A 12,872-nucleotide genomic window follows, 5' to 3' on the forward strand; every position below is an offset into this window, starting at 1 on the left:
TGGAGTGATTATAGGATATGTTCTTTGGGATATTCTTGGAGAATTAAAACTCATATATACATAAGTTTGTGTTCTTTCTTTGCCTAGTAAGAATAAACTGGATTTCTGGATGAGCGTTCAAATCAATTAAACATGACAACAACCAAGATATGACCTGAGCACTTCATATATGATGCAAACTAATTAGGTCTGTCCCTTTCACCCAAAGTCATAAGAATAGTTACTAGAGATTTCCAAAGAGATTTATTCATGAATTTAATCTCTAAATAAAATTCTACTAATCTTTGTTTATGTTTATATGATCTAACATTGGTGCAATTTTAAGAGGTGGCATATCTCTTTTGCTAATTCAATATAATACTTCAGAGCAAATAAGGTGACTAAAATATCCCTACCTTATGACCCAGAGATTCTGCTATTAGGCATATACCCTAAGGATGTCATACATAATTCCTGCTTTTAGACCAGCCCTGACAGCCTTTATCCAGGCAAGCAATTCCTATGGAGAGAGGATAGGTCATTCATATCAATTGTCAACTAACTTTTACACACAGGACAGACAAGTCAACCTAGATAAAATATTAATTCATCATAAAGGAGAAACAGGAGGCACTTACGTATCAGGTACCCCCACTACCTTAATCACCATCTCCCCTTGCCCTTAATGGAGAAAAGCCAGGACTTAAGAGTCCTGAGAATAATGTCTTTCAATGACATTAAAGATGTATTAATATATGCTTTATCACTGCACTATTAGAATCAAGGGACTTTTCTATATGACTTGTAGCTGAAATCTTTCATGTGTTGTCTTCCCCATTGGAATGTAAGATTCTTGAGAGCAAGGAATGTCTTACTCTTCTTTTTTCATTTTCAACATTTAGCACAATATTTTATACATAATAAATAATTAATAACTATTTCATTCATATTCCATAATAAAATATGTCATTATTTCAAATTTATAAGATATTAAAATTTAAATTATATCCCTCACCTCAGGTCACTTTATACTATCCAAAAAGCTTAGGAATCATGACAAGGATTATAAGACGAACATGAACCTGATTGAAGGTGAGCCAAAATTCTACACATTTAATAAGTTTTCTTTTGGTGTCCTTATATGCCAAAATATTTATAGCAGCACTTTTTTGTGGTAGTAAAAAAAAATAAAAAGCAAAGTAGATGCCTATCAATTGGAGAATGGCCAAATAAATTGTTAAATATGTTTAACATTTATGTAATGGAACACTACTAAGAAACAACAACAAGCATATTGACTACAGAGAAGCATGGGGAGACTTACATGAGCTAATAAAAAAGTGAAGTGAACAAAGTCAGGAAATCAAGGTACCCAATGATTACAGTGAAGTAAATGGGAAGGACAACTACAGAACAACTGAATCTGAGTTTTGTGAATTAGAAAGAGCAAGAGATATGAGAAGATACTAACCCCAGAAAAAAAGCAGAACTAGGAGAACATTGTATACCTTAATGGCAACATCGTGCCATCATCAACTATGATAGATTTAGCTCTTCTCTGCCATATAGCAAATAAAATTCTAAAAGATCTGTGATGGAAAATGCCATCCACATCTAGAGAAACTACAGAATCTGAATGCAGATCAAAGTATACTATTTTTACCTTTCAAAATTTGTTTTTTGTTTTTTTCCCCCCTCTTGTAGTTTCTCTCCCCTCCCCCATTCTGATTCTTCTTTTGCAACTCAACAAATATGGAGATATGTGTAACACAATTGTATACGTATGACCTATATCAGATTACTAGCTATGCTGGGGGGGGGGGGGGGAAGAAGGGTGGAAAGGAGAAAACTTCACAGAAATAAATGTTGAAAGCTATCTTTAGGGCAGCTAGGTGGCGCGGTGAATAGAGCACCGGCCCTGGAGTCAGGAGTACCTGGGTTCAAATCCGACCTCAGACACTTAATAATTACCTAGCTGTGTGGCCTTGGGCAAGCCACTTAACCCCATTGCCTTGCAAAAAAAAAAAAAGCTATCTTTAAATGAAATTGAAAAAAGAAATAAAAAGAAAAAAGAAACAAAACAAATATAAAAGGGAAAAAAGCACAACTCAAATAAGAAGGAAATGCCAACTCTGGATCTTTTGTAGAAGCTGAGGTTCAAAAAAGTGAAACACCACATATGAAATCAATTTTTTTTCATTGTTCCAATCGGTTTTGCTGGGTTTTTTCTTTTTTTTCTTTTTTAAAAAAATTCTTTGCTTTAAGAGATAGCCTTCTAGAAGGAGGGAGATAAAGGTACAGCTGAGGGAATATAGGTATTGTAAAAATAAAATATATAAATAAAACTTTATTTATTCATCTATTTTTTAATTTTTTGAGTTCCTAATTTTCTCCTTCCTTCCAACCCTTATCCCACCCTTTGAGAAAGTAAGCTATATAATATCAAATATATATGTGAAGTCAAGCAGAACATATTTCCATATTAGTCAAGAAGGAAGAAAGGAAGGAAGGAGGGAGGGTAGGAAGGAAGGAAGGAAGGAAGGAAGGAAGGAAGGAAGGAAGGAAGGAAGGAAGGAAGGTAAGAAGGAAGAGAGGGAGGGAGGAAGGAGGAGGGAGGAAGTGAGAGAGGGAAGGAGGTAAGGAGGGAGGGAGGAAGAAAGAAGTTATACTTCTATGTGTACTCAGAATTCATCAGTTTTTTCTCTGGAGGTGGATAGCATTTCTCATCCTGAATCCTTTGAAACTGTCTTGGATTACTGTATTTATTGGGGTAACTAAGTCTACATAGTTAAATATTGCTATTACCTTATACAATGTTCTCCTGGTCCTGCTTACTCTACTTTAATCAATTTATATGTCTTCCCAGGTTTTTCTGAACATATTTTCATCATCATTTCTTATAGCAGAATAGTATTCCGTCACATTAATATACATTAATATAGTCATTCCTCAATTTTTTTTGTTTTTTTTTTTTAGTTTTTGCAAGGCAATGGGGTTAAGTGGCTTGCCCAGGGCTACACAGCTAGGTAATTATGTGTCTGAGGTCTGATCTGAACTCAGGTACTCCTGACTCCAGGGCCAGTGCTCTATCCACTGCGCCACCTAGCTGCCCCTGAGTCATTCCTCAATTGGTGGAATATATCCTCAACTTCCAATTCTTTGCCTGCACAAAAAGAGCTACCATACATGTAGTGGTATTGCTAGGACAAAATGTGTGCACAATTTTGAGCATAATTCCAAATTGTTCCCCAGAATGATTAGACCAGTTCTCCAATAGGGCATTAGTGTACTTATTTTTCAATAAAATCTATTTTTTTTTGCAAGGCAATGGGGTTAAGTGATTTGTCCAAAGTCACACAGCTAGGTAATAATTTAAGTGTCTGAGAATGAATTTGAACTCAGACCCTCCTGACTTCAGGGCCAGTGCTCTATCCAGTGCACCATTTAGTTGCCCCTAAAATCTGTTTTTTAAAGGGAAAAAACCATACTGTGTGTGCCAACCTGTGGTCAGATTGTATAAAGCCAAACTTTTGGGAGCAATTACATACACAGCTTCATTTCTCCATATCAGACAATCAAAAGTTGATAGTAAGGCCAAATATCTATGTGACAGACCTGGTCAAATGAACCCAGTCCTTGTAAACATACAGAAAATGCAAAACTGGTATCACTTCCATGTGAACTTTGGAGCTTATGCAGATATTCTATAATTGATTCACATCATCATCACAGTGAAGAGGTCCAAAAAGTAGAAGTTACTTTCTTTACTTTCTTAAGTCACAAAATTAATGGTGTTTGTTTACATTTTGGGAGCATTTTAAGTTCTACAAAATAATCTTACATCAACCTGTGAATTAGGCAATGCAAATATTTTACAGAAGAAATAATTGAATCTTAGAGAAGCTAAGGAACTGGCTCTAAATAACAGAACTAAAGAAAATCATAACCAAATCTTAGGACTCCAAATCCAATGCTCTCCCTTCTATCTTGCCCTAACAGGCAAACCATAGCTCAAGTCTCAGAAATTAGGGACACTCACATCATGCTGATCAAATAAGATAATATCTGTAAAATACCCGGCACAATGCCTGAGCCATAATATGTGTTTCATAGATGTTCCTCATTTCCTTTCTTCCTTATTAAGTGTTCAGAGAAATGTCCCTTTCATTATTATTGGGGATGACTACCATCAGAAAGTATCTGTTGGTTGCATTGACAGGTATTATGATTTTGTGTACATATTTGAGTTCTGTCTCAGTTTCTAGACTAAAAAAAAAAGTCCAGTCCTAAAATAGCTACCCCCATGAGACTAGGTAATACAACTACTTCAGCAAACAAAACACTTTTAAACATACTATTCCTTCTTTCCATCCTCCAGCATCAATTCATAGGAAAGAAGAAAGTTTCCTGTCACCAAAGAATAAGCACTGATCACACTCCCATCCACCTTAGTTGATGCAGTCACAGAGAGCCTAGAATTTAATCACAGGACTGTCAAGAACATCAATGAGTTGGCTAATGGATAAAGTTCTTGACTTTGAGTCATGAAAGCTCCAGTTCAAGTCCGACTTATTGAACTGAAACTATGTGACCTAGGCAAATAACTAAATCTCAGTCTGCCTCAATTTTCCCATCTATAAAATGGGGATAAAAATAGTCCCTACTTCCTAGGATTAAGGATAAAAATAGATAATATTTATAAATTATTTGGTGAACTTAAAATGCTACATAAATGCTAGATACAATAATTATAATTACTATTATTATGATAATTTTTATAAACTTTTTTATAAATATACATTTTTATAAATATATAAATTTTTATAAACTTTTCACAAATTTTAAATGCCATGTGAATACTAGTAACAATTGTAATTACTATTATAATAAATTTATAAAACCTTTTGTAAATTTTAAATGACATATAAATGCTAGTAATTATAATAATTACTATTATAATACTAAATGCTATATAAATGCTAGTAACAACAATAATAATTTCTATTAAGTCTCATAATCTTAGAAAAGTCATTTTTCCTTCTCTGACCTTAGTTTCCTCATCAGAAAAATAGGGATGATCACAATAGCATTTCCTACTCGCAGGATTTTTGAGGAAAGTTTTTTGATGGAAAAGCACCTGCTTTGAGCCTTGAAGTATGCTAGAGGTTCCAAAAGTCAATGGGGATAGCTTGTGCAATGTAAGTATGAGACAGATGTTATGGCAAGGAACATCAAGTATGCTAGTTTTGCTGAAACTTAAAGTGTGCAGTGGGAATAATAGGCAATCAAGTCGTAAAGGTAAATTAAAGCCAAATTGTAAAGTGCTTCAAATACTAAACAGGGAAATTTGTATTTTTTTTAGAAGCAATAGGAAACCACTGAAGCTTCTTGAGCAAAGGAGTGACAGGGTCAGATCTGTAATTTAGGAATATAAATTTGTAAGCTATATGGAGTATAGATGTGAACAGATAAAGGCTAGAAGCAGGAAAACTTATTTGGAGGTTATTGCAATAATATGTGAGAGATGATGAAGACCTCAATTAGTGGTTAGAAGGAGTCTGATGCAAAGAATATCATGGGATGACTTTGACAAGATCTGGCAACTAATTAGCCATGGAGAGGGGGAGGTAAAAGAGAAGAAATAGTTTTAAAATGATGCTAGAGTTGCTGAACTATGTTACAGAAAGAAGAGTGAGAAATTAGGAGGAAGAATAGGTTTAGGAAAATTTTATGATTTCCATTTTGGAAGTTTGTGTTCATTTTTTCTCATGGTTACTGAGTATCTTTTTGAGGAAAGTGTCTTATTTTTGAATGGGAATGTTTTATAGCTATTGTTTTAATAATTGACATAATATAGCATGTTGTTTTATACCAATATTAGTAACTGCCTTTGCTTTGAGTTAAATGTATCTACTAGTTAACAATTTAAGGGTAAACTCACTAGTAGATACTCCTGAGCTATGGTTTTCGGACTTTGGATCCACCCAGTATTCTTGGAATCTATAAGAGTAATTATCCTCCTGCAGACCTAACCTGCAAATCTGTGAGTACCAGGTTGTGGAAACAATACAGAGCAGGTGTATGATAGCTATTGCAATAAACAAAGAGAATGAAATAAATATTAAAAAATCAGCAGAGGTTATAAAATCACCTCTGTTTTTCAATGATAGGATTAGAATCAGTGAACAACTGAAATTCTTAGTAACTATTGCAAACTTTCAAGATAATAATAATAATGATACTAAAAAACCGGGCTGATAGATGGCCTCATGAATTGAGTCCCAGGTCTGGAGTCAGGAAAGCTCATTTTCCTGGGTTCAAATCTAACCTTAGAAACTTACTAGTTGTATAACCTTAGTTAAATCACTTAATCCTATTTGCCTTATTTTCCTCATCTGTAAAATGAACTGGAGAAGGAAATGGCAAATCACTCCAGTATCTCTGCTAAGAAAACCCCAGATAAGGTCAAAATCTGAACACAACAATAAAAACAATAAAAGCTAGCATTTATATAGTACATTAATGTTTAGAAAACATTTACAATTATTATCCAATTTGGTCCTCATATCAACATTGGGAAATAGATGCTATTATTATCTCCATTTTACAGATGAGGAAACTTAAGCAAAGAATGGTTAAGTGATTTACCCAAGGTCATTCATATATCAAGTGTCTGAGACAGGATTTTAACTCTGGTCCTTTTGACTCTAAATTGATCTCTCTGTGTTCTGCACCACCTGGGTACCTCAAAATAGGTAAAATAAATTCACAAAAATCACAAGCATATCTATACAGTATTAACAAAAAAGGGGGGAAATGTAATAAATGAAATTCAAATCATAATACCTACAAAATATCAAAATCTCTGGGAAGTAATCTATGAAAACACAAATTAGGTTTATAGAAAATACAACTGTAGAACACTTATGACAGAAATAAAGGAAGACAATGATTAGATATATATATATATTCCCTTTCATGGTTGAGCTATTTCCAATACTAATAAAATCACTATAGCACCTATATTTACAGATTTAGCACTATTGTAATCAAATCATTAAGGGAATACTTTATAAAACAAGACAAAAAAAGCAAGGTTCATTCGTGAGAACAAAAGATCTAGAATCTCAAGGAAAATAATCAGAAAAAATACAAATAAAATGGAATATAATTTCACAACTTCAACAAATATTCATCCAAACTATAAGTACTGGTTTAAAACCAGAAAGCAGATCAGGAAAAATAGTAACAAACAAGGGATTTGGTATAATGTTGCTGTAGTTCTTGCTACTAGGAAAATTGAGACTGGTGGGAGTTATGGGACTTATGAAACTAAAGTCAGTCTGATGTCTGCCTTAAGTCTTACACCAATATGGTGAACCACAGAAAGGGAGGGGGCCAGCCCATCTAAGGAGAGGTGAATTGGTCCAAGTTGGAAAAGTGGATTAAAGTCTCTGTGCTGATAAACAGTGTGATTAGGTCCTTGAGTTGCTATTGTACTTCCAACCTGGGAGAGATAGAAGACCTACTCTCACAAAAGGAGGAGGAGGAGGAAGAGGAACAGGAAGAGGAGAAGAATGAGGAGGTGGAAGAGGAGAAGGAGAAGGAGAAGGAGGAAATGAAGGAGGAGAAGGAGGAGGGGGAAGAGAAAGAGGAGGAGGAGAAGGGATTGACTAATGAAACCAATAGTCCAGTTTTTGATAATCTAAGAAAATTAATTGCTAGGGAGAAAGAAACCCCTTTTTCATAAAAACTGCCAAGCTAAATAAAAAGTCATTTGTCAGAAAATAGGATTGTACCATACATCATAAAAGGTTCAAAACAAAAATACATTCTGAGTGTAAAAGATCACACTATTAAAAATATTATAAGAGAATGAGAACAGTTATCTTTCAAAAACATGGCTAGGCCTTTCTGGAGAGCAATTTGGAATTATGCCCAAAGGGCAATAAAAATGTGCATACCCTTTGATTCAACAATACCACTATTGGGTCTATACCCTGAAGAGATCATGAAAAAGGATAAAAGCATCACTTGTACAAAAATATTCATAGCAGCTCTGTGGTGGCAAAGAACTGGAAATTGAAGTGAATATCCATCAATTGGGGAATGACTGAACAAATTATGATATATATATATATATATATATATATATATATATATATATATGTTATGGAACACTATTGTTCTATTAGAAACCAGGAGGGATGAGAATTCACAGAAACCTGTGAAGGATTTGCATGAACTGATGCTGAGCAAGATGAGCAAAACCAAAACATTGGTATACCCTAAACCCAACATAGGGGTGATGATCAATCTTAATAGACTTGTTCATTTCATCAGTGCAACCATCAGGGACAATATTAGGGAATCTGTGATGGAGAATACCATATGTATCCAAAGAAAGAATTGTGTATTTTAAACGAAGACCAAAGACTATTACCTTTAATTTTAAAAAAAGTTAACTTATTATGTAATTTTATTATCTCTCATATTTTATTTTTTCTTAAGGATATGATTTCTCTCTCAGCACATCCAATTTTGATCAATGTATAGCATGGAAACAAGTTAAAGACTATCAGATTGCCTTCTGTGGGGGGTGGGTGAGGGAAATGAGATTGGTAGAAAAATCATAAAATTCAAAAAACAGTAAAAAAAAAAAGAAAGAGAAGGAAAGAGAAAAAAAACCTATGGCTAAAGAGAAAGACTTCTTAACCAAAGACAGAATGGGAAGAGGAACTATAAAGCTTTCCTACTTGTATCTCCAGGGATTAGTAATATTTTTTTTTTAGGTTTTTGCAAGGCAAATGGGGTTAAGTGGCTTGTCCAAGGCCACGCAGCTAGGTAATTATTATTAAGTATCTGAGGTCAGATTTGAACCTAGGTACTTCTGACTCCAAGGTCAGTACTCTATCCACTGCGCCACCTAGCTGCCCCAATTAGTAATATTCGAAGCATTTAATAAATGCTTTTCCATTCCATTCAATAAAATAGACAATTTTTATCATAGTAAAAGAAAAACTTTCCCACCAATATAATCAACAAAGACAGGATTAGAAGATAAATAGGAGAGTGAGACAAATGAAAGTCTATATCTGAAATGTGTAGAAAATTGACACAACATTATAAGAGCTATACCCTAATAGATAAATAATTAAGGGATAATCACCCATTTTAAAAGAAGATTAACAAATTGTAAATAATTACATGAAAATCACATGAAAATATGTTCCAAATTACTAATTGTAAAGAAAATGAATATTTAAAATTAGTGAAGTTTTCACCTCATTCATGCCAATTGTCAAAAATTAAAAAGAACTACAACAGTTAATGTTGAAGTGGCTAAGGAGTTTGTGCTGGTGGTGAAGTTGTGAAGTGATCCAAATGTTCTCTTCGAGAATTCTTTCTGGTCATCTCATGGTTAGATATTTAAAAAGTTACCAAATTGTTCATTCTCTTTGACAAAGCAATCTCAATAGGAATCAAACGTAGAAACAAATGTCAAATATAAGGGAAAATATTCATAGTTTTGTGGAAGCAAAATGCTGAAATAAAGTGCTGCATGAATAGAGGAATGGCTGAAAATAATAGAGCATATAAATATAATAGAATATTTTCATGCAATAAGAACTGGTGAATATGAAGACCAGAGAAATATGGGAAGGCTTCTATAAACTGTTGATGTTGAAAAATATGGTAGATTAGAAAGAATGAAAGATTTTGAATTCAGGAAGCATAGATTCAAATCCTAATCTTTCTGTCTATTGGATTTTGGACAAGTCACTTAACCTTAATTTGCTCATTTGTAAAATGAGAGGGTTGAAACAGATTACCTCTAAATTCTCATCCTATAATCCTATAGTCTTTGAAATAAGCAAAATTAAGAGAGTAATATGTATGATATGGACAAAAATATAAATTAAAAATCATGGAAAGGAATTAGAGCTCTTAGTAATGAGGAAAAGTCGGTGAAGGTACCAGAGAAGAGGGAACAAAATATATCTCCTTCCTTGTGGCAGGAAGGTTGGGGAATACTAGGACAGATTTTTGTATGCATTGCCCGACAAAATTTCAGCATCAAGTATTTCAGTTTAATTGTTTCTCTTTGTACAAGGGAGAGTTTGATTTGGGAGTTGGGGATGGACCATGTGTGTGATATTGAAACAAAACATCAATAAAAACCTAATTGTAGAAAAAAGAAAAGAACATATCTACTTCACATTTCTATTTCACAAGTGGGTACACTCTCTCAAGTAAATATACTATCAAAGTGATATCCATGATATACACATATACGTATGAATAGTGTATTTGCATGTTGGAAGCAAACATTTCTGTTTGCTGTCCTTTAATGATATCTTCCCACTTTTTCCTAAAGCTCTTTTCGCACATCATATTTCTGATATCCCCTGGATATCAGATCTAGCTTCAATCCTTACTTATTAGCTAGGTAACCCTTAACTCTGCCTCAATTCCTCACTAACATACACCCTACATTAATATAACACCCTAATTCACAGGACTGATGTAAGATCAAATGAAATAACATATGTAAATAACTTTGCAAGACTTGAGTGCTAGTTATTATTTTTTGTTATTATGATAAGGGCAGGCTGATAGAAGTATGAAAGATTTAGAAATATAACTTGTGAGAAATCACCAGGCTCAGCTAATGGAATTTCCCTAGGAAAATTTTAGCTCTCTCATATAGGGCTAGAAATTTCAAGATCCCCTCCGGTGTGCTATACAAATAAATTTGAATTCTGGGAAGATGGTGGAGTAGGTCAGAAATTTCCAGATGCTCCAGATTTCCTCCACAAACAGACAATATCATGAAATGAATATGGAGCAGTAAAAATAAGGGGGTGGGGGAAAGCAGTTGTTTTTAAAAGGACAATTTAAGAAGACCTCAGAGAATCTGGGCAAATTCCTCTGAATCAACAGTAACAGTGGACCTTGAGGAAAGCAGACAAGGTCTCTAGAAATTTCACCTCGGTAAATTTTATCTCATGGCCTCAAGAACTTTCATTTAAGGAATGACAGACACATTGAGAGAAGACTGAAGGACCTTCCTACTGTTTCCAGAAGTTAGACCTTGTGGTGCTGACCAGATATGATCCTGGGCTATGGCTGTGGGCCTGTTGGAATGAGCACAAGGCACTGCAGGGAACTAGACCATTTTCAGGACAGCATGACTGAGGCTTAGGAGAGAAAGAGATTGAGCTTCCAGACAGAATTCAGAAAAATAACAGTTTGAAGGACCTGAGGTCTAGGACATTACCCACAATTTGGGATTAAAACTTGATTATAATACTATTAAATTGCTAAAAATAAAAGTCAAGTTAAAAATAAAAAGGAGTAAGCAAGAGGAAAAGGACCTTTGAAAGCTACTTGATATTAAAGAAGATTTAGATTCATATTCAGAAGAAGTTAATAAGTTAAAAATGCCATTCCTACCCTTAAGAGTAATATCAAATGATCACAAGCACAAAAAACAAATATTGGAATAAATTAAAAAGGAATTCAATTTTTTTAAAAAAAAGAATGATGAAGAATTAGAAATAAATAAAACAATTTAAGAAAATTATGAAAAAGAAAACTAACCAATTAGAAAAAAGATGCAAAATTATAAGAAAATAACTCTTTGAAAAATAGAATCAAATAAAATCAAATGACACCTTATTTTAAGACACCTAGAAAAAATAGAAGAGAATCTGAAATATATCTTTTGGAAAACAATTGACCTGGAGAACAGATTGAGGAGAGATAATATAAGTAGGGTGCTTTACCCTTGTTTCAAGGGTGAAGCAAAAATGATTATTTTCCTCATTACTATTTGATATGATACAAATGCTAGCTAAAACAATAAAACAAGGAAAAACTAAAGAAATAATCACAAGCAAAGAGGAAAGAGAATTGTCACTTTGTAATTGATTGTTTACTCAGAAAAATCTAAAAATTAGTTGAAATAATTAGAAATTATTTCTTCAGCAATGTTACGGTATATAAAATAAAGCCACATAAATCAGCAGCATTTCTGCATAATATCAACAAAACCCAGAAGAAAAAGGTGGAAAGAGAAATTTTACTTAAAATAATCACAGGATGTATAAAATATCTTGAAATCTTTATCCACCAAAACACACATATATCCACTAAGATACAACTACAAAACCCTCTTTACAGACATACAGACTTGAATAATTAATGAAAATTACTTATAAGTAGGCTCAGGCACTATAATTAAAATAATAATACTACCTAATTTATTTCCTTATTCAGTACTATACCAAACAAATAATCATAGGATTGCCTTAAATAGATAGGGAAAAAAATTAAGAAATTTTATCTGAAGGAACAAAAGGTCAAATATTTCAAAGGAAATAAAAATGCAAGAAGAAAGGGAGCAAATTGTACAGATTTTAAATTATGCTACAAAGCAGTAGTCATCAAAATGATTTGGGCATTGATTTAAAAAATAGAGCTCTATCAATAGAACAAGTTATATGCATAACAAAGTTTTACAAATTAACCTAATAAGGTGTAGGTTTTGATAAAATGAAAGATTATAGAAACTAGGATAAGGATTCACCATTTGACAAAGACTGGTAGAAAAACTACAAAGAAAGTTGGGAAAAATTAGAACAGAATCTAGACCAATTACCTCACACTATAGTCAAGATAACTGCATACATGACTTAGATATGAAATTAAAGGACCAAAGAAAATTTTCTTTTGAATGTCTGAATAGTGGGAACATTTATGACCATATAAAGGATATATTTTAAAGGTTTAGAGCTTTCTTTTTTTTCTTTATCAGTGGAAGGAGTCTATACCCTGAAGAGATCATGAAAAAGGATAAAAATATTACTTATACAAAAATATTCATAGCA

Source organism: Macrotis lagotis, chromosome 1 (assembly GCF_037893015.1).
Source record: "Macrotis lagotis isolate mMagLag1 chromosome 1, bilby.v1.9.chrom.fasta, whole genome shotgun sequence".
NCBI classification, from domain to species: Eukaryota; Metazoa; Chordata; class Mammalia; order Peramelemorphia; family Peramelidae; genus Macrotis; species Macrotis lagotis.